We start from the raw sequence: 23201 nt of genomic DNA on the forward strand, positions 1-23201 counted from the left end.
TGGCAAGTGGGGGCAGACTTCCAGTGAAGAACCGATGCAATTTAAATATGATTCTTAAAGACACTACAAATCTTTCAAACAAGATAGATGACTTCAAAAAACCTTTTGCTGTAAGTGAACCCTGTAAACTCATAAAGAAAGTTTCTATGGGCTTGAGATAGGCATGTATTATTGTTGCAGGTGGGAGTGAGATAAAAATCTAATGCAATTAACTTATCTTTTTTTTCTTTTTGTTGTTTTTTTTTTTTAACAGGACAGGAATAAATCTGTAAAACTATTAACTGAAGCACTAAAGGATGACTTTAAGGTAAGCAAATGGAATATAATATAAACCATTATTGATCATCATACACAACCCTATACTTGTAACTAATACTTTGATATTTCTCCTGTATAGGAAAACTGCAGCACCAGAAATCAGTTACTCTCATTCTATGCTGAGGATGTCTTGTCTGTAGGGAAAATCTTAGCCGAGGCCAAGAAACGCGGTATTGATCATGACTTTATGAAAATTCAAGATCTGCTCCAGTTCTGTGTAAGTCAAATGAATCCAGAGTTTTCTTAACTTTTAAGACTGAAAGCAAAAATTTGAGGAAGTATTTTGAAGCCATCTAATGTGTTTATAACACATTTCTGTCTGTCACTTTCACTGTATGTAAGTACACTATAGTGTGATGTGAAACAGAAACTGTAGGGCATTATGAGGTGTCAAACTATAGGTATTTCTGATTTATTGACACTATAGGTGAATTCAACAAATTACTAGAAAATGATCTTACTGGAGCACAATTTCAAAATGGTCCCATACAATGCAGTCCGATAATAAAAATAATAATAAACAGGAAGCAAAAAAAGCATATTTAGAAACAATGTTACTAGGTTTACCTAAATATCTTTTAAAACAATAAGGCTTGATTTACAAACAAAAAATAAAACGTAAAAAAGAAAATTGGGGAATGTTACATAGTTGCTCATAACAGACACACAGGTTCCTTGCTTGATTTGATCACTTAGACCCCTTCCACACTGGAGCGCTTTGCAAGTGCTACAGCGCTAAAAATAAAAAGAGCTCACACTCCAGTGTAAAAGCCAGAGGGCCTTCACACTGGAGCGGTGCACTGGCAGGACGGTAAAAAAATTCCTGCTAGCAGCATCTTTGGAGTGGTGAAGGAGCGGTTGAAATGAATGGGGGAGCGCAGCTATACTGTCAGCAAAGTGCCGCTACAGCAGCGTTTAGCGGTGGTTTTAATTTTCTCGGACGCTAGCAGGGGGTAAAACCGCCTCCGCTAGCAGCCGAATACGGCCATTAAAACGACAGTAAAGCAGCACTAAAAATAGCTTGGTTTTACCCCCCGCGCCGCCCCAGTGTGAAAGGGGCCTAAAGCTTCATACATACGATCAGAAAATCGTATGACAAATACAGATTTTGAACCGATCATACCATAATCTGATTGTTAGTACATAGCTTTTCGAGAGCTGATCAGTTCATCCGATATTATCTGTAGGGACAAATAAAATTTTTTTGCTTGTACAGTCCAATTTTTGTTTAATCAGTACAGTACAGTATTTCAAATTTTTTTATTCTGTCATACGAGAATTTTCGTAACTTTAGTAACCTCTTCATTTTGAATATGAAACTAGCATCCAAAAAAAAAATGAACGATCATTCATCCGATAATCTCATTGTGTGTACAAGGCATTAAATCCTTTTGATTGCTATGGGAAATGCTCCACTTTCGCTACAATTTAATTGCTGACATCCGTCGCTCATTAGGGGAGACTGGAGGGTCTGATGAGATCTGCCTACGAGGCGAACCTGATCGGAAAGCTTGTGGGAAAGGGCCCTAAAATGTTTGCCAAGGTAGGATGCTAATGCGAGTATAAAATTAGATCTATGCTTTTTATTGAAAATGAATCACTACACTCCAGAAACTTTTTTTTTTTATTGAAAAGTAGGTCACCATGTTTGGCGCTGAAGAGTGCTTTTCATTGTAAAACATGTCAGAGGTGATCCCTGTTACTATTTAAAGCGGATTTCCACCCAAAAGTGGACCTTATACTTTCAGCACTCCTCGCCCCCTTACATGCCACATATGGCATGTTGTTTTTTTGGGGGGGGGGGGGAGTGGGTGCCTAGTTTTGAGTGTCCCACTTCCTGCATCCGACGTCAGGCCACCCAGGTGACTTCTCCTCTCACAGGTCCCAGAAGATTGCCTGTCCATTTGGAGAGAGCAGCATGACTTACGCATATGCAGTGAACGCCCGGCCATGAGGCCGCAAGTTGTCACGACCGGGTGCCAACAGTTTCTATGCCAGCGCTGCGGAGAGGAGGGGGAGAGGAGCAAGGCTCCGTGCGGCCGCATTGCTGGACCGTGGGACAGGTGAGTGTCTGTTTATTAAAAGTCAGCAGCTAGACTTTTAATAAACTAAAAAAAGCAAAGAACTCCACTTTAAGAGATAGGAAAATTTGTTGCAGCCAAAAGAGCAGTGATTCATTTGCTTTTCTGACTGATTTGCCAGAGTGCAACAAGCCAAAACCACTAACCTTGAGTGGTATACATATTTTTTTATGATGCTTTTTACAAATGAAGGGGCTTGCATAGGTACATAGTTACATACTTAATCAGGTTGAAAAATGACAAAAGTATATCCAGTTCATAGTACACCTAGTACACCATGAAAACATCAAAAACGAGGGCTTGCATGCTTTTTTGATAAAAATGCGCTGGTAAAGAATTTCCATTGTTGTCTGCAGTTTCTGAGTTACACTTTTTCTTTCTTTTCTATATTTATATAATACGGTGTAAATTTTGTTACGTGAAATCTGTGTTATAAGAGCACAGTGGTAGAAAGCATTAAAGATATCTGAGATAATGGGGGAGATTTACTAAAAGTGGTGCATTCAGAATCTGGTACAGCTGTGCATGGTAGCCAATTAGCTTCTAAATTCAGCTTGTTTAATTAAGATTTGGCAATAAAACATGGAAGCTGATTGGTTTCTTAGCAAAGCTGCACCAGATTTTACACTCTTCAACCTTAATAAATAACCCTCTATATATTGTATAATATATACAGATTTAATACCACTACTAGAAAACATAAATGGGTTGATTTAATAAAGGCAAATATACTGTACACTTTGCTAGTGCAGTTTTTCGCATAGTAAATCTGGTGAAGCTCTGCTGAGTTTCATCATAAATTATGTGTAAGCAAAAATGCTGTTTTTTTATTTTTCTTGCACCTGATTGGGCATTCTTCATAAAGTGAAGCTCCACCACTTCACTAAGTTTTGGAAAAAATAAGTGCAACAGCACTTGCAAAGCGCAGTCTATTTGCCTTTAATAAATCAACCCTAAAGTTTTTATGATGTATATATTTGTATCTTATGTGATGAAGACTAAATCATTCTAAAAGGCAATACTCTGTGGTAGCATGATTTATATAGTTTCAGTTTCTTTTACTTGCAACCACCCACTTTTCGATGATAAAGTCTACAGACATAACAGATGAAAGGCATTTCCTCTCCTGAAGTTATTTCTGTGGCCTGATTTAAGCATTAAATTAAACAGTCACCTGTGAAAAAAATACAACTCAGCAGCTACAAAAACTGTAGCTGCTGACTTTTAAAAACCAGTCATAGACCTGTCCCACGATCCAGTGGTGTGCTCACCCCAGTCGCTGTCTTCTTTCCATCTTCACTATGGGCACCCGACTGTGACAGCTTGTGGTTTCACAGCCTAGTGCCCACCACGTATGTACAAGTCATGCTGTGCTTTGTGAATGGCAGATGCAGTCTTCTGGGGCCTGTCAGTGTCCCAGTAGACAAGGGAGGGAGGGAGGAAGGAGAACTTCCATTTCTGAGCACTGCAGCGCTCGGAATGGAAGTGAGAAGTGGGTACCTGTCAAAATCGGGTACCTGCTCCCCCCCGCTCCTCAAAAGTCCCAATTGTTCAAGGTTAGCGGGGAATGAGTCCCTAAAACAGGACTTCCCCTTTTGGGTGGAGCTCTGATTTAAGTAATATTTTCAAGGTGAAAGTGATTTATTTCTTTATGTACATTTAGAAAATTACTCATTGCTGCTCAGAATGTCAGAGATATATGAACTATTCATAAATGCCTCTTGTAGTAAAATGCCTGTCTATAACGAATAGCGAGATACTCTCTTTCAAAACTGCCTCGTAACATAAAAAGGAACATGTAATTGGTTGTGGCGCTTAGATACAGAAGGCCAATCACTGGTTAAGATTGTAAAATGGTGCATTCTTTCCATGCAAATTTTTTTATTAAAACAGTTATATGTGAATGTAGAGACTGTTATAGTTGTCTGGCTTCATGCTGATCCAGTACCTTCAGTACTGTCTGAAACAGGGACCTAGAACAAGTATGCAGATAAAGAGTCCAGACTATACTCAGATTTACTTATATGCATGCGTGTTCCAGGTCTGTGCCTCAGAAAACAAGATACAGCCAGGCAATTAGTATTCTTTGAAGAAATTCAGGAATACAGCCCTTGTGTTACTCTTAGTATGTTTCCCTCAAATCAACTGGTTATTAGGAAATATTAAAATATGGGGGGCATTCAAGCAGGCTCGCTCCCGACATTGTCCATTCACACACAGAGTGAGGCTCGACCCCACCCCCATCTTCTCGTCATTGACTTACTGTCGGTGACTGATAACAGCAGGAGCCAATGGTTCCCACTGCCGTATAAGCCAATGAAGATAGAGAGAGACCAGGGAGAGCCACTGCTCTCATGCACATCGCTGGATCGAGATTGGGCTCAGGTAAGTACAAAGGGGGGGGGGGGGGCTTGGGGGAGAGCTGCATCCAAAAGGTTTTTTTTCCTTAATGCATTAAGGAGCAGAGATTTTTATTATTATTATTTATTTATTTCAGGTTATATAGCACCATAAATTTACACAGTGCTTTACATATACATTGTACATTCACATCAGTCCCTGCTCTCAAGGAGCTTACAAGCTAAGATCCCTACCACATATTCATACATACTAGATCCAACTTAGACAGGATCCGATTAAGCTACCAGCTTGTCTTTGGAGTGTGGGAGTAAACCGGAGTACCAAGAGGAAACCCACACAGGCACAGGGAGAACATGCAAACTCCAGCCAGATGGTGTCATGGTAGGGATTTTTGCTGCTAGGTGAAAGTGCTAACCACTACACCACTGTACTTTGTAAAGTGAGTTTTTGGTAATAAGGTGAAGCTGTGCAAATGAAAAAAAATCGGGTTTGTATTTTTATTTCTCTTGGACTTTGTGTATTTATTCTGAAAAAAAGGCAGTTCAGATTGGTAGACATCCATTCTTCCTTTAGTAAATCAACCCTCAATCAATGTTATTATAGTCATTGTTCTCATTGGCTTTAAGGTTTCTTATGACTGTTGAGCTGGTTGATTTACATAATGGATAAATAATGCACTCATGATTACTTGGTAGATCAGTTAGACTGACCTTTTTAAAACCTACTATGGCAAAGTTATTGAAATTGTAATATTCAAGTGTATTAATACTGTACATTAAACATGATGAATATAATGTTGACCTGTATTTTGAAACAACAATTTTAATACCCTCACACTTTGACCCTCACACTCTGAGACTTCTCTCCTTTCTTATGTTAATTTGTTTACTTTCAAAAATACCTGACATTGTACTGTATTCTGTTTTTACAAAAATAGAAATATAACAAAATCTAGGAATGCATACTTAAACATACTGTTTTATTTCCTACAGCCACCCGGTAAATGCGAATCGACAGAAGTAACACAGAACATGAAAGAGCTTAGGGAAAAATTTGATGGGGTGAGTGATGGGAAGAATTCATTACTGTGCTTTATTTGAAAAAAGTAAACCTTATAATAATTATGTACAATAATAATAATAATAATAATAATAATGTCGTTTATATCTATATTATTTTAATTACTACATGCTGTTACAAATTACTGTAAAATATACTATTCAAGCCTGACCACCATGGAATGGTGGTCAGGATGAAATAAAGGCATCATTATTAATGCTAAGCATTTGGACACAGCTAATAAATACTAATTTAATTATCGAATAAACAATAAGTTTGTTTTTTATTAGGTGTGGGAACACATTTCAGTGATTAGCAGTAAGCCCATTATATATTTTGTCAATAATTGTATTTACATATATTGTTTCACTTTTTACAATAATAGCGCAGTGGTATTTGCACACACTAATTTAATTATGGTGTCATTTCTGTTGCTCTAAATAGAGTATTTTTAAGCAGTGATATAAGATATGGTATCTTTAAATATTATCACTTAAACTGTAGCAAACAACATCACTCAGTATTAGGATTTGGTGCACCCTCTTCTGAAGTGAAGGGGTTAAACACTAGGGGGCGATGAAGGGGATTAGTGTGTCCTAGGGAGTTATTCTAACTGTGGGGGGGGGGGGGTGGGCTCACTACAACATGACAGAGATCACTGCTCCCGATGACAGGGAGCAGCAGGTCTGTCATGTTGCTAGGCAGAAAAGGGAAATGCCTTGTTTACATCTCCCCGTTCTGCCGCTCTGTGACACAATCGTGGGACACCGGCAGACATAGAGTCCGTGGGACCCGCGGGCACGGTCATGCAGTACATGGCGAGCATGTGCACCCACTAGCCCGCAAATTAAAGGGGGCATACTTGTATGCCCATTTGCCCACTGCTGCCATTGTGCCGACGTATATCGGCATGCAGCAGTCAGCAAGTGGTTAAAAGGTGACTCCACTTTTGTTTATAAATGGCATATTTAATTACACAAGCCTCATACAGTGCAATACTACCTTTATATTTCAATCTCCAGTCAGCTATAAATTTCACATAGTCTCCTTGGCAATCAAGATGAGAACTGGAGTGTTCTGTACACTGGATGTGTACAGAATGTTAGTGGACTGGAGTTCAGAAACACGGATCTAAACAGAGACAGCAACTAATAGGGCTTCAAAGTTTAAAATACTTGGAATGCCTGTAACTACCAGGAGAAAATATTTTTTCTCTCAGCAAAAGTAGGGTTATACCTTAAAGTGATTGTAAAGTATGTTTTTTTTCCAATAAAAATAACAAACATGTCACACTTACCTGATCTGTTGCACAGAGCAGCCCAGATCCTCCTCTTCTCGGGGTCCCTCTTTGGTGCTCCTGGCCCCTCCTTCCTGTCGAGTGCCCCCATAGCAAGCAGCTTGCTATGGGGGCACCCAAGCTGAGTCACAGCTTCCTGTGTCTATTTAGGCACCTTCCCCCTCTCTCTCCTGGTTGGCTGACTGACTTTGATTGACAGCAGAGGGAGCCAATGGCAGGGCTGCTGTGTCTCAGCTAATCAGGAGGGAGAATCTCGGAGGGCCGAGACACTGTGGACATCGCTGGACATTGAGGGCGCTCAGGTAAGTATTAGGGGGACTGTTGCACACAGAAGGATTTTTATCTTAATGCATGAGGTTTAACGCAAGAATAAACATATCTGCACTTTTTTTGGCCAAGGCATCTCACTGCGATACATGTACAATTCTATACATGCATTGTGTTTGTAAGTTGGTGGACACTGTATACAGTATGTAGCTTTTTAGTGTAATTCAGATGAATGGCAATGTGACAACAGACATATACAGCATGTTGTGGTACATTGCACTAATAGACTTTAGAATGCAGTTTTTATGAATATTACAATGCGCAAAAATGTGTAAATCTAGTCAAAACATTCATTGGTTGTTTATTGACTTTGCTTACCCTTCCTCAATTTAATTGTTAAACAGACCAAAGTTCTGACATACTTTACTTTATAAATCAATTGACAAGGTTTATTGGAGAAAGATTAAGTATCAATGTTTTATTGTTTTCACAGAACAAGGCTGTAAAGGGGATGAAGGGACTAAATAAAGCTGTAAGTGAATTTGACATCCTTCTTATCTGGATCAATGATTTTGTCATTCAGGAGCTAAAGAAAACAAAAGAAGGAAAATAATTTATATCAAGCACATTATGATTCGAAAACATGAATGGATATACTTGAAGATACTCTATAATGTGAACACATTTAAGCAAATGCAGGAGATATAACTATAGTTATTGTATTTATTGTTATTACTATTAATTATTATTATTATTTATATTCATATCTCATGGAAGTTGATTTGTATAACTTTTGAATGATTATTTATATAAACTTCTTAGAACAAATATAGTATATAGCAAAACCATGCTCATTATGACAACACTTTGACAACTTTAAAGCCATTTTTTTTGTTTTGAATATATAGCGGGGAAGGGTTAGAATCTATATACTATTTTTATTTCTGTCTGTATTTCTGTCTGTGACTCAAATAGGAAGAAAAAAAAAAATCAAAGGTTTGAAGGCATCACAGGCTTCCAGCGTATAAACTTTCTAACGATTACCTACTATACTAACACTGTATGTGTTTGTGTCATTGTTGCGGTTTCTTTTTGAGATATTTCCCATTATTTTTTGTTACTACTGTCACTGGGAGAGGAAATGATTGAAAATCCCCCCAAAAGGAACACAGACCAGAAAGAGACACTAACCCTTAGCCCCTGTACACACGGTCGGAGATTTCCACAACCAAATCCGTCGGATTTTGCCCGTCGGATTTTGTCCGTCGGATCTTGTCCGAAACTGTTGCATACACACGGTCGGACAAAGTTGGTGAAAAATCTGATCTTTCAGAACGTGATGACGTAATGTCGTTACGATGGGACTACATTCAGGCTAGTAGCCAATAGCTTTGATGTAGGAATTTGATCTGAGCATGCGTGACACTTGGTCCGATCAAAATTCTCTACACATGATCGGAGTATGTCCGACCGGCCCAGTTGGTCGGGAAATATTTCCAACATGTTGGAAAATCTGACGACACGGTCCGATAGGACACATTCTGACGGATTATCCGACCGTGTGTACAAGGGCTTACTCATTTTATGCTTCTATTAAGTAGAAAAAGGCTTTTGGTTGCCATTGTGCTTTGAGTAGTAACTTACAGCTTTCAGACAGAAAGGAAAAATATTATATTACACTTGCAAAGGTATGATTTTAATATCCATTTGGATGATGACTACTTTTTAAATCGATTTTTTGTATTTATTCATGCGATAAAACTCTAAATTATTAATATAGCTTGTTAAAAGTTATTGGGGAAATTATAGCAAACTTAGTGTTATTGTTTAATGACTTATCTGTATTTTCGATGAAATGGAACATTATAGCATGTTTTCTAATAGGTGTTACCATTCCAGACTATTTACAAAAATAAATATCCATATTTTTTCAAGTGATATAAATAATATGTTTTAATTGTAATAGTCAAACTATCCTTATTTATTCTTAATTATTACATTATAAAAATATATGCATAATTTATTAATAATTGTATTGTCTGTACACATGAATTACTTGAATAAATTATATTATCATTTAAATTTTTGTAGCTTGCATATGTTTAACCACTTCAATACAGGGCACTTATACACCTTCCGGCCCAGACCAATTTTCAGCCTTCAGCACTGTCACACATTGAATGACAATTGCTTGGTCATGCAACACTGTACCCAAACTAAATTTTTATAGTTTTGTTCCCACAAATAGAGCTTTCTTTTTGTGGTATTTAAACGCCTCTGGGATTTTTATTTCCTGCTAAACAAATAAAAAAAAACTAACATTTTGAAAAAAAAAAACAATGTTTTTTTTTGTTACAGTTACAAAACATTGCAAAAAGTATGTTTTCTCCTTCACTAATGGGCACTAACAGGGCTGCAGTGACGGGCACTGATGGGCACCGATGATGTGGCACCAATGAAGTGGCACTGATATGTGCCACTAATAGGCGCCACTGATAGGCGCCACTGATAGGCGTCACTGATAGGCGTCACTGATAGGCGTCACTGATAGGCAACACAGATAGGCACTAATAGGTAGCACGGATTGGCATGGATAGGCGGCACGGATGGGCATGGATAGGTGGCACAGATGGGCATGGATAGACGGCAGGAATGGGCACTGATAGGAGGCATGGATGGGCACTGATAGGCGGCATGGATGGGCACTGATAGGCTGCATGGATGGACACTGATAAGTGGCATTGTAGTGTACAGTATTGTACGGATGGATGCCAATCAGTGCCAAACAATGCATGCCAATCAGTGATGTCCATTGTGGGCACTGATTGGCATCCATTGTGGGCACTGACTGGCATCTCTGGTGGTCTAGGGTGGCATACCTGGTGCTGGGCATCCCTGGTGGTCTGGTGGCATCCCTGGTGGTCCAGTGTGGGCATCCTCGGGGGGACTGCGCTGATAATCGATCAGCTTTGGTAAAAAAAAATCCTAATAAGGGTATGATAATTGGTTTGTGTGAAAGTTAGTGTCTACAAGCTATGCTACGTACCATTAGAAATTGATCAATCCTGATGTACTGACTGCCTATCTCATTTCTTGAGGCCCCAAAATGTCAGGAGTGTGGGGACACTGTGACAGGACACTGTTTGGGTACACTGTGACAGAACACCTGCTGGGTGATCAGTGTGTGTAAAGCAGTACAAGTGCTATAAACTTACTGATCCTTGGCTGGCAAAACAGATCGGCTCTCCTTCTCCTCATTGGCAGGCTTTGTATGAGGAGAAGCAGAGCCAATCCACTGACAGACGGCTCTGTTTACATTGGCTGTGATTGGACACAGCCATCATGTGAACACAAGGGCCAATCACAGAGCCATTCTGCAGAGCGGAGATGCGATGTGTCCAGGGGACAGAAGCACATCAGGATCACGCAGCTGCATGGCAACATGGCCATGCGCCCATGTGTCCACCCTTGTTCTGAGAAACGTATGGGTACATCGACTCAGGGTGAAGGAGCTCCCGCCCCACTATTTAATTGTAGTGGTCGGGTGAGAAGCAGTTAAAATATTAGAACAACTTTTAGTACACCATTTTTGTTTTTTGCTTAAATATTTGTTACATGTTCTCATTCACATGGCATTACTGAGAATATTAAACTGCTGAATTTACTTGCTCTTTTCTGAAAACTGAAGTTTTCCTCTGCTATGCAGAGGGGGCGGGGGAGTTGGTGTTTACCATAATTAACCCTGTATGTAATGTGCAGGCAGATCTCATTATCAGTTGTAGACTATCTTTTGAAAAGTATTCTAAAAAGAGTTAAAAATCTAAAGTTTGGGCATCTATTGTATGTTAATGAGGGGGAACTCCTAGTGTGTACCTCTTTGTCAGTGGGGACAGACTGATTTCCTTCTCATTTAAAATTGTTCAGAGTAGCTTGCAGCCTGCCCAAGGCCTGCTCTAGACAAATACACAGAAAAATAAAAAATATTTTTTACATTATTTTTATATATGCTGAGTGCACAAACAAAGTAGGGTTTACTCAAATGTAGACCCCTTTCACACTGGGGCGGTGCGGGCGTCGCTAGTTTTAGCTGTGCTTTACCGCTGCTATAGTATACCGCTGTTAAAAACACCCCACTAGCGGCTGAGGAAAGGGTTAATATTGCCCATGTTGCGGTGCTGCCGAAGTGATTTGCAGTCAATTCGGCAGACTGCCCATTCATTTCAATTGGCAGAGCATGTATACACTGCTCTCTACCCACCCCAAAGATGATGGTTGCAGGACTTTTTTCCCATCCTGCAAGTACCCCTCCCCAGTGTGATAGCACTCGACTTTCACACTGGGGTGGCTTGAGAGGCACTTTTCAGGCGCTATTTTTAGCGCCAAAATGCCTGAAAAGTGCCTCAGTGTGAAAGGGGTCTTATTGTAGCGCTACCCCAAAGGAGCTGCAGAGTACATGTCCAAGGTTCTTTTCTATGTATATGCTTTTTTGATGCTTTAATGAAAACTTGAACTTGGATAACTGGTGGATGATTGTAGGATATCCCAGCAACCTTTAGTAGCAAGAACTAAGAGCTAAGTAAATGGCCAACTGAGCCTGTACTCAGTAATGTCCTTGGATAATTGGTTGCCTCTTTCCAAAATCTTCCAAATACATTCTCCCAGTGATATGAAACTAAATTCTCAGATGAAATGCCCCTCAGTCAGCTTCAGAAAACTCTCAGCAAAGCAGGCCTTCAGCAAGCCCAACTAAGGCCTTGATGTACCGCAGACACATGGCAGAATTGCCTATGGGGCAAACAGCACCCCTTGGCTGTGATCTTCTCAGGGAAAAATAACTCTCTGCTCTAAGTCTCAGAACATTTATACACACTCACAGTCACCACCTGGGTAACTCTCCCCAGGGATTGGCCAGGACTGTATAAATGTTCAGCTGTTGATTAAACTTGGCCTGCCCTCTATCTTTCAGAACTTTTCCAGAAAATTTCCAGAAAGGCAGGGGGAAGCAGTTGAACCTGCAGCCATTGAAACACAGAAGAGACCAGAACAAACAAAAGCAACGCTACTGAATACAGTGAGCCAAACTAAAGTTACATAACAATGAAATACGGGTCTACTGAATTCAGTGAGCCAGAACTAAATTTACTTAAAGTAGCACCTATCTAGGAGGGTGCTAAATTATGTTCCTGTAGTTCCATGAACACTTTCTCTGAAGGTTCATGGCCATCAACTGAGATCCAAGTGAAATCCTGCATTGAGAGTTTTAGGCCATATGGTCACCTGCTTTGAGGCAGTACCCTTCATCCAAGCCCATTCAAGAACTCTCAAACAAAACATTTAGTAAGCATGGAAAACACATGCTCTTTGCTTCAACTTACCCATGCTCCTATCCAGCCAAACAAAAACATCCTCGTCTCGGTGGATCACTACCCCAGTTCTGACACTAGGGAAGTCTTTCCTTCCCTACCACTGGAAAGTTTTTACAGATGCAAGTCTATCAGGCTGGAAAGAAATGTTTCAATCCTTGATGGTTCGAGAACGTGTTCAAGAAAGGAAATCAAGCTCCCAATCAACATCCTGAGCTCAGAGCAGTCAGGTTATCCCTGGAGCATTGGACCCCCCTTCTGAAGGGACACCCATTCCTGGTGCAGTCAGTCAATGCCACCATGGTGGCATATATCAACCATCCAGGGGGCATTAGAATGCAAGGGCAATTCATGGACATAGACAATAGAATACACATATTAACACAAGTTACTTGATACTTGCTTTCTCTGTTAACCACAGGACACTACATGTATTTGCTGCTAGCGTCACCTTTGTGTTTTCTTTTTTAATGTTACTGTATTTAGCATTCTTTTATTTAAATAACCTTATACTATGAATCAGGGAATGATATTTCTCTACAAAACTAAATTCACAGAGCACTTTTAGCTATCTGAATATTGCAGGCAACATGCTGCATAGATGAGGATAGTAATATTGTATCCAAAGCCTAAATTTTTATTTGTTGGTCAACTGGGGAAGGGTTAGAACCCCTGTTTAGCTTTTATTGCTGTTTGTTTCCCCTTTGGTGACATTTCTCCACTTTTTTGTCCTGATAACTCTTTCATCCCATGCCTACTGACTTTTTTTCTCCCACTGACTACATTTTCTTACTTTCACTGACCACCAATGGTCTTTTTTCCTACCATTACACCTTTTTTCTTCCCCTGACCACTATCACTGAGCATACTTTTCTCCCACTAATCCCACACCTTTTTTTTTCTTCTCAGGGACCACTGTCTCTGAGGTATCCCCAAACATCCACTCCAATTGACCACATGCCTTTTTTTCCCACTCATTGACCAGCAATGTAATGATAATTCAAATGAATTATTTCATATATATATACATTCACATAATAAAACAATCTTCAAAGTGATTAGTGCTTTAAAGTGAATGAACAAATGCAAATATAAACCAGTATTGCAACTAAAATACATCCACCAATTAACTGTGACTTCAGTGCAATCATCATCACAATTTATATTCAAACAACTGCGAGCCAATAAAGTTCATATAAACTATCAGTGCATTCTGTTGTGGTTCTGCAACTGACTGGTGTATTCCTTAACCATCCAGGGTGGGTAATAAATGCTGTCTTTTCTTTTAAATGATGTAACACCTGTGTTAGATCATTTCTACCCTCTCATCTTATTGCTGATCGGTAACAGGATACAAAAGGTATCTTTATCTGGTGATCCGTACCTTCCTGTTGTCTTCTTTTGTTTGCAAGTAGGAGACGTTTGTAAGTTGCCACAACACTGTAAGCCCTCACAGTTACTCTTGGTGGGAGCTGGAATGCCCTGCTGTGAACTATTATATCAAGAATTGTAATTACATGCCATTGTTGAACAGTGGTTAAAAAAGTGGGCCTTTGGTGGTGGTGGTGGTGTTGCCACAACACTGTAAGCCCTCACAGTTACTCTTGGTGGGCGCAGGAATGGGCCCTGCTGTGAAATATTAGAAATATAAGAATTGTAATTACATGTCCCTGTTGAACAGGGGCAGAAAAATTGGGGCCATAACACTGCAACCCCTCACAGATACTCTGAATGAGAAACACAGAATGAGCCCTGCTGCAAAGTATTGCATCAAAAATTGTAATTACATGCCCTTGTTAAACAGGGGCTGAAAAATTGGGCCTTATGCCGCGTACACACGAGTGGACTGTATGGCCTACTTAGTCCGCCGAAACACATTTTAGCGGACAGTCCGCTCGTGTGTGGGCTTCAGCTGACTTTTTCAGCGTGCAGTCCGGCGTACTAAGAATTTCGTTTTTTTCAAAATTCTGTCCGTCGTACTCGCATTTTGGCGGACAATCCGGCCGTGTGTATGCCAGTCCGCCGTACTTTTGAAATTAGCGGACTCTGTTGTGGACTTGGGGCCGATTTTTTTCGGCATTGGGGTTCCCCTTTAAGTCCATACCAGGCGGCGGGGCCAGCGACGTCTCCTTCGCGGGCCCCGCCTACCTGGAGACGCGTGTGTGGGCGAGTCCGTTCATTTCAAAAGTAGGGCGGATAGTACGGCGGACTTAGTACGCCGTATTAGTCCGCTCAAAAAGTGCCGTGTGTGGGCAAGTAGCCCGTTCGGAAATTCCGACGGACAGTCTGGCATACTTTTCCGCCAGACTAAGTACGTCATACAGTTTGACCGTGTGTACGCGGCATTAGGCACTGTTGCTGTCGCCACCACACTGCAACCACTCTTAGGTATTGTAGTTGAGCACAGCAACGAACCTTCCTGCAAAATATTGCATCAAAAATTTTAATTACACGCCCTTTTAAACAGGGGCTGAAAATTGGGCCTTAGGCACTGGTGCCACAACACTGAAACCCCTGACAGATACTCTAGTTGGAGCGCAGGAATGAGCCATGCTGCAAAGTATGGCATCAAAAATTTTAATTACACACCCTTGTTAAACAGGGGCTGAAAAATTGGGCCTTAGGCACTGGTGCTGTTGCCACAACACTGCAACCACTCACAGATATTGTAGTTGAGCGCAGCAACAAACCCTCCTGCAAAATATTGCATCAAAAATTGTAATTACATACCCCTTTTAAACAGGGGCTGAAAAATTGGGCTTAGCCACTGGTGGTGGCACCCATGTCACGTACCTTAAGGCAGAGCCCAGAGTGCAGGGAGCGGCCTTTCGTAAACCTCTGACTCGGGAGGCCCTGATAGAGATGACAGGGGCTCGGGAGCACAAAGGAGCACAAGCGCCTGACTGGATGGCCAGTGTAGAAGGCAGGAGACCGTTGGTAGTAGGGAGGTGTCCTGTAGTCCAGCCGCAGGATGCAGATGATAGCAGGACACAGCAGGCGGTTACAACCAGAAGGAATGGACAGCTGGGATGTGCCTTGTAGCCCAGTGGCGGGATGCAGACCGCGGGCAGAATGCAGCCGACAACAGGGAGGAGTCCTGTAGTCCAGCAGCGGGATGCAGGTGACAGCGGACAATGGGAAGGAGTCCTGTAGTCCAACAGCAGGATGTAGGTGGTAACAGAAAACAGCAGAAGGCACCAGCCGGATACAGTGGAGAACAGGGAGGTGTTCTGTAGTCCAGCAGCGGTAGGCAGGTAACTGGCAGGTAGCAGAGTAGTTAAGCAGTCCGGGTCCAAGAGAGTAGTCAGGTTCAGAAGCCAAGGTCGGGGGCAGGCAGCAAGCAGAGAAGTCAGAAACAGGCCAAGTTCAATACGGATCAGGTAGATTCAGATACAGGGTAGCAGAGTACACAGGAACGCTGTTGATCGGGCAGCAAGACAGCAAGGCAAAGATCCCCTTTAAATAGCGTCATTGGCGCAAATTGCTGCCAAAACGGCTGCGCGTGTTCGCGCGCGTACGCGCGCACCGCCGATCGCGTTACTGCTTTTCCTGCACACAGGTATTCTTCTGACCCTCACACCACTCGGATGTTTGCGGGAAAGGTTTTCCTGACAGCCCAGAACCAAAAATGTTCTTACAAGCTATCAGCATGATCATTGAGGAGGAAGAGGATAGTCACTCAGCATAACAGGATGGTCACTCAGCATCAGCATAGGCAGTCTTGAAGGGATCTGACATTTAAAAAAAAAAAATACGGTTACATCAGCATCAGGTGCTTGGTAGCTGGTGGTGGTCCAAGACTGATTCATTTTTATGAAGGTCAGTCGATCAACTGAGTCGATGGACAGGCACAACCTGTGATCGGTTACAAAGTCTCCAGCAGCACTGAGAGTGTGTTTTCCGAAAGAACACTGGATCCAGGACAGGCCAGTAGCTCAATTACAAGCTTTGGCCAGTGATCCATCCTCAAGAACCAGTAACCCAGAGGATTTTCGGTGGGAAAGGTGTCCAAGTCTGATCTAGAGAGAATAAAAAGAAGAGTTCCCCTTGGGGTTTTCAGGCAGCAACAAGAAGCAGAGATAAATCAGTAAAAAGTTATATTTATTTTATTGATTCAACGGCTTATTTTCCGTCATAGATTAAAAATACAGGCTCTGGTATATAATATTATTAAACAGTATATGCAACATTTAATACAAAATAGGTTACAGGAACAATTTACAAGTACAACACTTTTTCAAAAGTTGCAAAATAGCACCCGGGCTGCCCCAATGCATTTCTACCTTCAGGGAGTCAGGGTCTTCTTCAGGAGGTAAAAAGCAACAAAGCCCTGGCGAAAGGAGTAGTTATATTGTATATTCTGCAGGTAATCAAAGAAAAAAGACTTTCAATATAATAGGTTTTAACCGAAAAATTAATGTAATATCAAAACCTATTTCGATAATATTTACCAGTTCCACCGAACCAATGCTTTTCAATCAGAGACTTCTAATAAAATCTGAAAAATGGAACAGTGCCTTCCCTCAAAGGGTCATCCTGGATCCGCTACCCCACTATTTTGACCCACCTCAGCCACCCACCAAGATGGACACAGGAGGGGGGGGAGACAAAAGAAGGGGAGAAAAAAGGCGGAACACGACTTCACGGGGGCATCAAAAGCTAGCTTACAAGAATTGACAGTGTCTGGAGTTTCCCCAGGGAGATCAGAGGAACAGAGGAGGAGGTTCTTGGCACACCCAAGGTGGCCACACCTAAAAATAATGAAATACAATATGATATGGAGCAAATACTTCACAAAAAATGTATATTATAACTAGTTATTTGACTGGAGTATTGCGTATATTGTGCTAATTTACAAGAGCATAGATAAGTGGGAATAGTGAAATGAGAGGGGAATGCCACTTTGTTTCCCAAGTAATGTTTAAACAAATAATAAACACGTGTGATATTCCATATTGTGACAATCAGTATTATGCTGAATAATGTGAATGTAGTTCAAAAATGATAACAATAATAATAATAATAATAATAATAATAATAAACTAGTGATGCAAATGAACCAAAATATGTGACTGTATGAGAGGAGGGAAATAAAAAAAAAAACATAAATGTGTGTATTGAATCAATAACCCCATAAACATGTGGTGAAATGCCTAAAAAAGTGATAGTATGAATAGTGATAAAAAATATTAAGAGCGTCAGTGAATAATAATGTATTACCTGCGTATTGTATCTGCCGCACTTATATTGTAGTCTGCAGATAAGTAAAATAGCCCCTTAAAACGAATAACAAAAAGCCCCCAGTGCCTCAACGCCCTAAAGCTAAATCAAAAGGGATAAAGTTACCAAACTTCATATTATATCAATAAAAAGAGATGCAGCGAAAAGAGAGATATCTCTCTTCAGCATACTCCATACCTGTTTCAATGATCTGTTTGAATGGTGTTCCAGGACTCAAATAAAAAGGTCCTGGCTATTACACCTTATTTATAGCACTTACTTGTTTGTTAGATTAAATACAGGTGGGATTCTCCTCCTATTTAGGGGTGTGTCAGCTCTCCACCCATCTGCTGCTCTCAACCATCAGAGCCATATTTATGGCTCCTGTCAATTCTTCGGCGTTCCGGAAGGCACATAATGCCCCGGAAATCTCGTCGTCTCCGACGCAACCCGCGTGACGTCGCGATGATGTGCGCGCGCCTGTGCAGTGCAAGACCCCCCATAGGACCCGGGGAGAGCCCGCGCAGGCGCACTGCAAAGACCGCGACGTCCGGCAGCGATCGCAGGCTCTCCCCGGGTCCTATGGGGGGTCTTGCACTGCGCAGGTGCGTGCGCATCATCGCGACATCACGCGGGTTGCGTCGGAGACGTCAGGATTTCTGGGGCATTATGTGCCTTCCGGAACGCTGAGGAATTGACAGGAGCCATAAATATGGCTCTGATGGTTGAGAGCAGCAGATAGGTGGAGAGCTGACACACCCCTAAATAGGAGGAGAATCCCACCTGTATTTAATCTAACAAACAAGTAAGTGCTATAAATAAGGTATAATAGCCAAGACCTTTTTATTTGAGTCCTGGAACACCATTCAAACAGATCATTGAAACAGGTATGGAGTATGCTGAAGAGAGATATCTCTCTTTTTCGCTGCATCTCTTTTTATTGATGTAATATGAAGTTTGGTAACTTTATCACTTTTGATTTAGCTTTAGGGCCGTTGAGGCACTGGGGGCTTTTCGTTATTCGTTTTAAGGGGCTATTTTACTTATCTGCAGACTACAATATAAGTGCGGCAGATACAATACGCAGGTAATACATTATTATTCACTGACGCTCTTAATATTTTTTTATCACTATTCATACTATCACTTTTTTAGGCATTTCACCACATGTTTATGGGGTTATTGATTCAATATACACATTTATGTTTTTTTTTTATTTCCCTCCTCTCACACAGTCACATACTTTGGTTAATTTGCATCATTAGTTTATTATTATTATTGTTATCATTTTTGAACTACATTCACATTATTCAGCATAATACTGATTGTCACAATATGGAATATCACACGTGTTTATTATTTGTTTAAACATTACTTGGGAAACAAAGTGGCATTCCCCTCTCATTTCACTATTCCCACTTATCTATGCTCTTGTAGATTAGCACAATATACGCAATACTCCAGTCAAATAACTAGTTATAATATACATTTTTTTGTGATGTATTTGCTCCATGTCATATTGTATTTCATTATTTTTAGGTGTGGCCACCTTGGGTGTGCCAAGAACCTCCTCCTCTGTTCCTCTGATCTCCCTGGGGAAACTCCAGACACTGTCAATTCTTGTAAGCTAGCGTTTGATGCCCCCGTGAAGTCGTGTTCCGCCTTTTTTCTCCCCTTCTTTTGTCTCCCCCCCCTCCTGTGTCCATCTTGGTGGGTGGCTGAGGTGGGTCAAAATAGTGGGGCGGCGGATCCAGGATGACCCTTTGAGGGAAAGCACTGTTCTGTTTTTCAGATTTTATTAGAAGTCTCTGGTTGAAAAGCATTGGTTCGGTGGAACTGGTAAATATTATCGAAATAAGTTTTGATATTACATTAATTTTTCGGTTAAAACCTATTATATTGAAAGTCTTTTTTCTTTGATTACCTGCAGAATATACAATATAACTACTCCTTTCGCCAGGGCTTTGTTGCTTTTTACCCCCTGAAGAAGACCCTGACTCCCTGAAGGTCGAAATGCATTGGGGCAGCCCGGGTGCTATTTTGCAACTTTTGAAAAAGTGTTGTACTTGTAAATTGTTCCTGTAACCTATTTTGTATTGCATATACTGTTTATCCACTGATATGCTATAATATTATATACCAGAGCCTGTATTTTTAATCTATGATGGAAAATAAGCCTTTGAATTAATAAAATAAATATAACTTTTTACGGATTTATCTCTGCTTCTTGTTGCTGCCTGAAAACCCCAAGGGGAACTCTTCTTTTTATTCTCTCTAGAATACTTAGGGGTGTGCAGCTAGCTCGTTTTTCATTCATTTATTTATATTTATGCACTTTTTTCCTTTTTTTCCTCCTTACGTTTTCCAAGTCTGATCTTGCCCCAGGTATTCCTGCACCATGTAAATCAGATGCTGGCAATGGTTGCTGGAACCGATCATACCTTGGTGCTACGGATTAAAAATTGTCGCATCGGTCAGACAGCCACCTTCTCCTTCTGCTCCTTTTGTGACTGACCGAAGCCTCAGCAACACATTGTCCAGGACCAGGAATTTATAACCTCCCAGGCTCTGGGAACGTGTTGCACAGACCTTTCTGCAAGGCCTCCTGAAGATGTTTCATCCTCTGCTCCCTCTGCGATAACAAGATAAGGTCCACAACCTTACCCTTGTAACGTGGATCAAGAAGGATTGCCAGCCAGTAATGATCCCTCTCCTTGATCCAACGAATACGAGGACCCATCTGCAGGCTTTGCAGAATCAGGGAGGCCATGCAGCGTAGGTTAGCTGAGGCATTTGGTCTGGAGTCCTCTGAGTCACTACGGACATCATGATCCGCAGCCACCTTCTCCCAGCCACGTACAAGTCCATGGGTTTCTAGGGACTGTAAATGATCACTTAAAGACTGCTGCTGATGCTGAGTGCAAGGCTCCACCTCCATGCTGACACAATCCTCTTCCTCATCCTCCTCGTCCTCTTCCTGTGTGATCAGCAGGCCAGCAGGAACACTGTCTGGATAAAGGGGGTCTTGAGAGGTAAGGAAGTCCTCCTCTTTCTGCCTCTGTTCTGCCTCAAGTGCCTTTTCCATTATTCCACGCAGTGTGTGCTCCAACAGGTGGACAAGAGGGACAGTGATGCATGCACTGTCACTGCTCACCATCCTCGTGGCCTCATTGAGTTCCACCTGGTGGGCATGTCACAGATTAGGCGGTTCTTGGGCAGGTTCAATTCCTTTTGGAGGTCAGCCAGCCAAACACTGGCATTATATGACCGGCGGAAATGCACACAGACTTTCCTGGCCTGCCTCAGGACATCCTGTAAGCCTGGGTACCTGCCCAAGAACCGCTGCACCACCAAGTTAAGGACATGAGCCAAACAGGGCACATGGGTCAGTTGTCCCTGTCGGAGGGCGTAGAGGAGGTTGGTTCCATTGTCGCAAACCACCATTCCTGGCTTAAGCTGGCATGGCATCAACCACCTCTCATCCTGCCCCTGCAGAGCTGACAGAATCTCTGCCCCAGTGTGGCTCCTGTCCCCCAAACACACCAGCGCAAGCACCGCATAGCATCTTTTTACCTTCATACTTGCGTAGCCCTTTGAATGCTGGTTCCGAGGACAAAGCACAGGAAGAGGCCATGGAGAAAGAAGAAGAGGAGGGGGTGGAGGAGAGAGGTGTGTCAGAATCACCAGTAGTAGCATTTTGTAGGTGTGGTGGCCGAACAACCTCCAACACTATTGCACCTTGTTCTGCATCCTTCCCAGTTGCCAGCAGAATCACCCAATGCACCTTGAAAGATAGGTAATGTCCCTGTCCATGCCTGCTGGACCATGAGTCAGCGGTAATATGCACCTTACCGCTGACCGCTCCGTCCAGCGAGGCCAAGGCATTGCCTTCCAAATGCCGGTAGAGAGCTGGAATCGCCTTCCGTGTGAAAAAGTGGCATTTAGGAACCTGCCACTGAGGAACCGCACATTCCACAAACTCACTGAATGGGGCAAAGTCTACCAACTGAAAGGGCAGCAGTTGAAGTGCTAGCAATTTAGCCAAGCTAGCATTCAACCGCTGGGCATGTGGATGGCTGTGAGTGAACTTCTTTTGGCAGTGCAGCAGCTGGGGCAGGGACATTTTCCTGGTACAATGTGATGTCGGTGTACCGATAGCAGATTGCCCGCAAGTACTTGGCTGTGACACACCTAATTCTACACCTTCATTCCTCTCAGTGAAGGTTTCAGAGAGGATTGATGGTGGGAGCCCCTTATAATGAGCACAGCACACGGATGGTGGGAGCCCCTCATAATGAGCACAGCAGGGGTACAAACCCAGGAAGTCAGCACAGCACAGGGATGGTGGGAGCCCCTCATAATGAGCATAGCAGGGGTACAGCCCCAGGAGGAAGTCAGCACAACACAGGGATGGTGGGAGCCCCTCATAATGAGCACAGCACAGGGATGGTGGGAGCCCTTCATAATGAGCACAGCAGGGGTACAGTCCCAGGAGGAAGTCAGCACAGCACAGGGATGGTGGTAGCCCCTCATAATGAGCACAGCAGTGGTACAAACCCAGGAAGTCAGCACAGCACAGGGATGGTGGGAGCCCCTCATAATGAGCAGGATAGGGGTACAAACACAGGAAGTCAGCACAGCACAGGGATGGTGGGAGTCCCTCATAATGAGCATAGCAGGGGTACAGCCCCAGGAGGAAGTCAGCACAGCCCAGGGATGGTGGGAGCCCCTCATAATGAGCACAGCAGGGGTACAAACCCAGGAAGTCAGCACAGCACAGGGATGGTGGGAGCCCCTCATAATGAGAACAGCACAGGGATGGTGGGAGCCCCTCATAATGAGCACAGCAGGGGTACAGCCCCAGGAGGAAGTCCGCACAACCAAGGGATGGTGGGAGACCCTCATAATGAGCATAGCAGGGGTACAAACCCAGGAAGTCAGCACAGCAGAGGGATGGTGGGAGGCCCTCATAATGAGCAGATTAGGGGTACAAACCCATGAAGTCAGCACAGCACAGGGATGGTGGGAGCCCCTCATAATGAGCACAGCAGGGGTACAATCCCAGGAAGTTAGCACAGCACAGGGATGGTGGGAGCCCCTCATAATGAGCCCAGCAGGGGTACAGCCCCAGGAGGAAGTCAGCACAGCACAGGGATGGTGGGAGCCCCTCATAATGAGCACAGCACAGGGATGGTGGGAGCCCCTCATAATGAGCACAGCAGGGGTACGGCCCCA

The 23201-nt window shown here is 42.4% G+C and overlaps 1 long non-coding RNA gene across 1 annotated transcript; it reads left to right on the plus strand.

Annotated features, from left to right (window-relative positions):
• The first annotated feature begins 253 nt into the window (after positions 1 to 253).
• On the plus strand, positions 254 to 9185 carry LOC143963410 (uncharacterized). The gene is made up of 4 exons (XR_013270955.1): positions 254 to 307; positions 398 to 535; positions 5753 to 5821; positions 7877 to 9185. It is a non-coding gene; the product is annotated as an uncharacterized LOC143963410 (long non-coding RNA).
• The last annotated feature ends 14016 nt before the right edge of the window (positions 9186 to 23201 follow it).

The sequence above is a fragment of the Lithobates pipiens genome, unplaced genomic scaffold (genome assembly GCF_037356315.1).
Source record: "Lithobates pipiens isolate NorthernLeopardFrog02 unplaced genomic scaffold, aLitPip1_a1.2 Scaffold_8, whole genome shotgun sequence".
In the NCBI taxonomy this organism is placed as follows: Eukaryota; Metazoa; Chordata; class Amphibia; order Anura; family Ranidae; genus Lithobates; species Lithobates pipiens.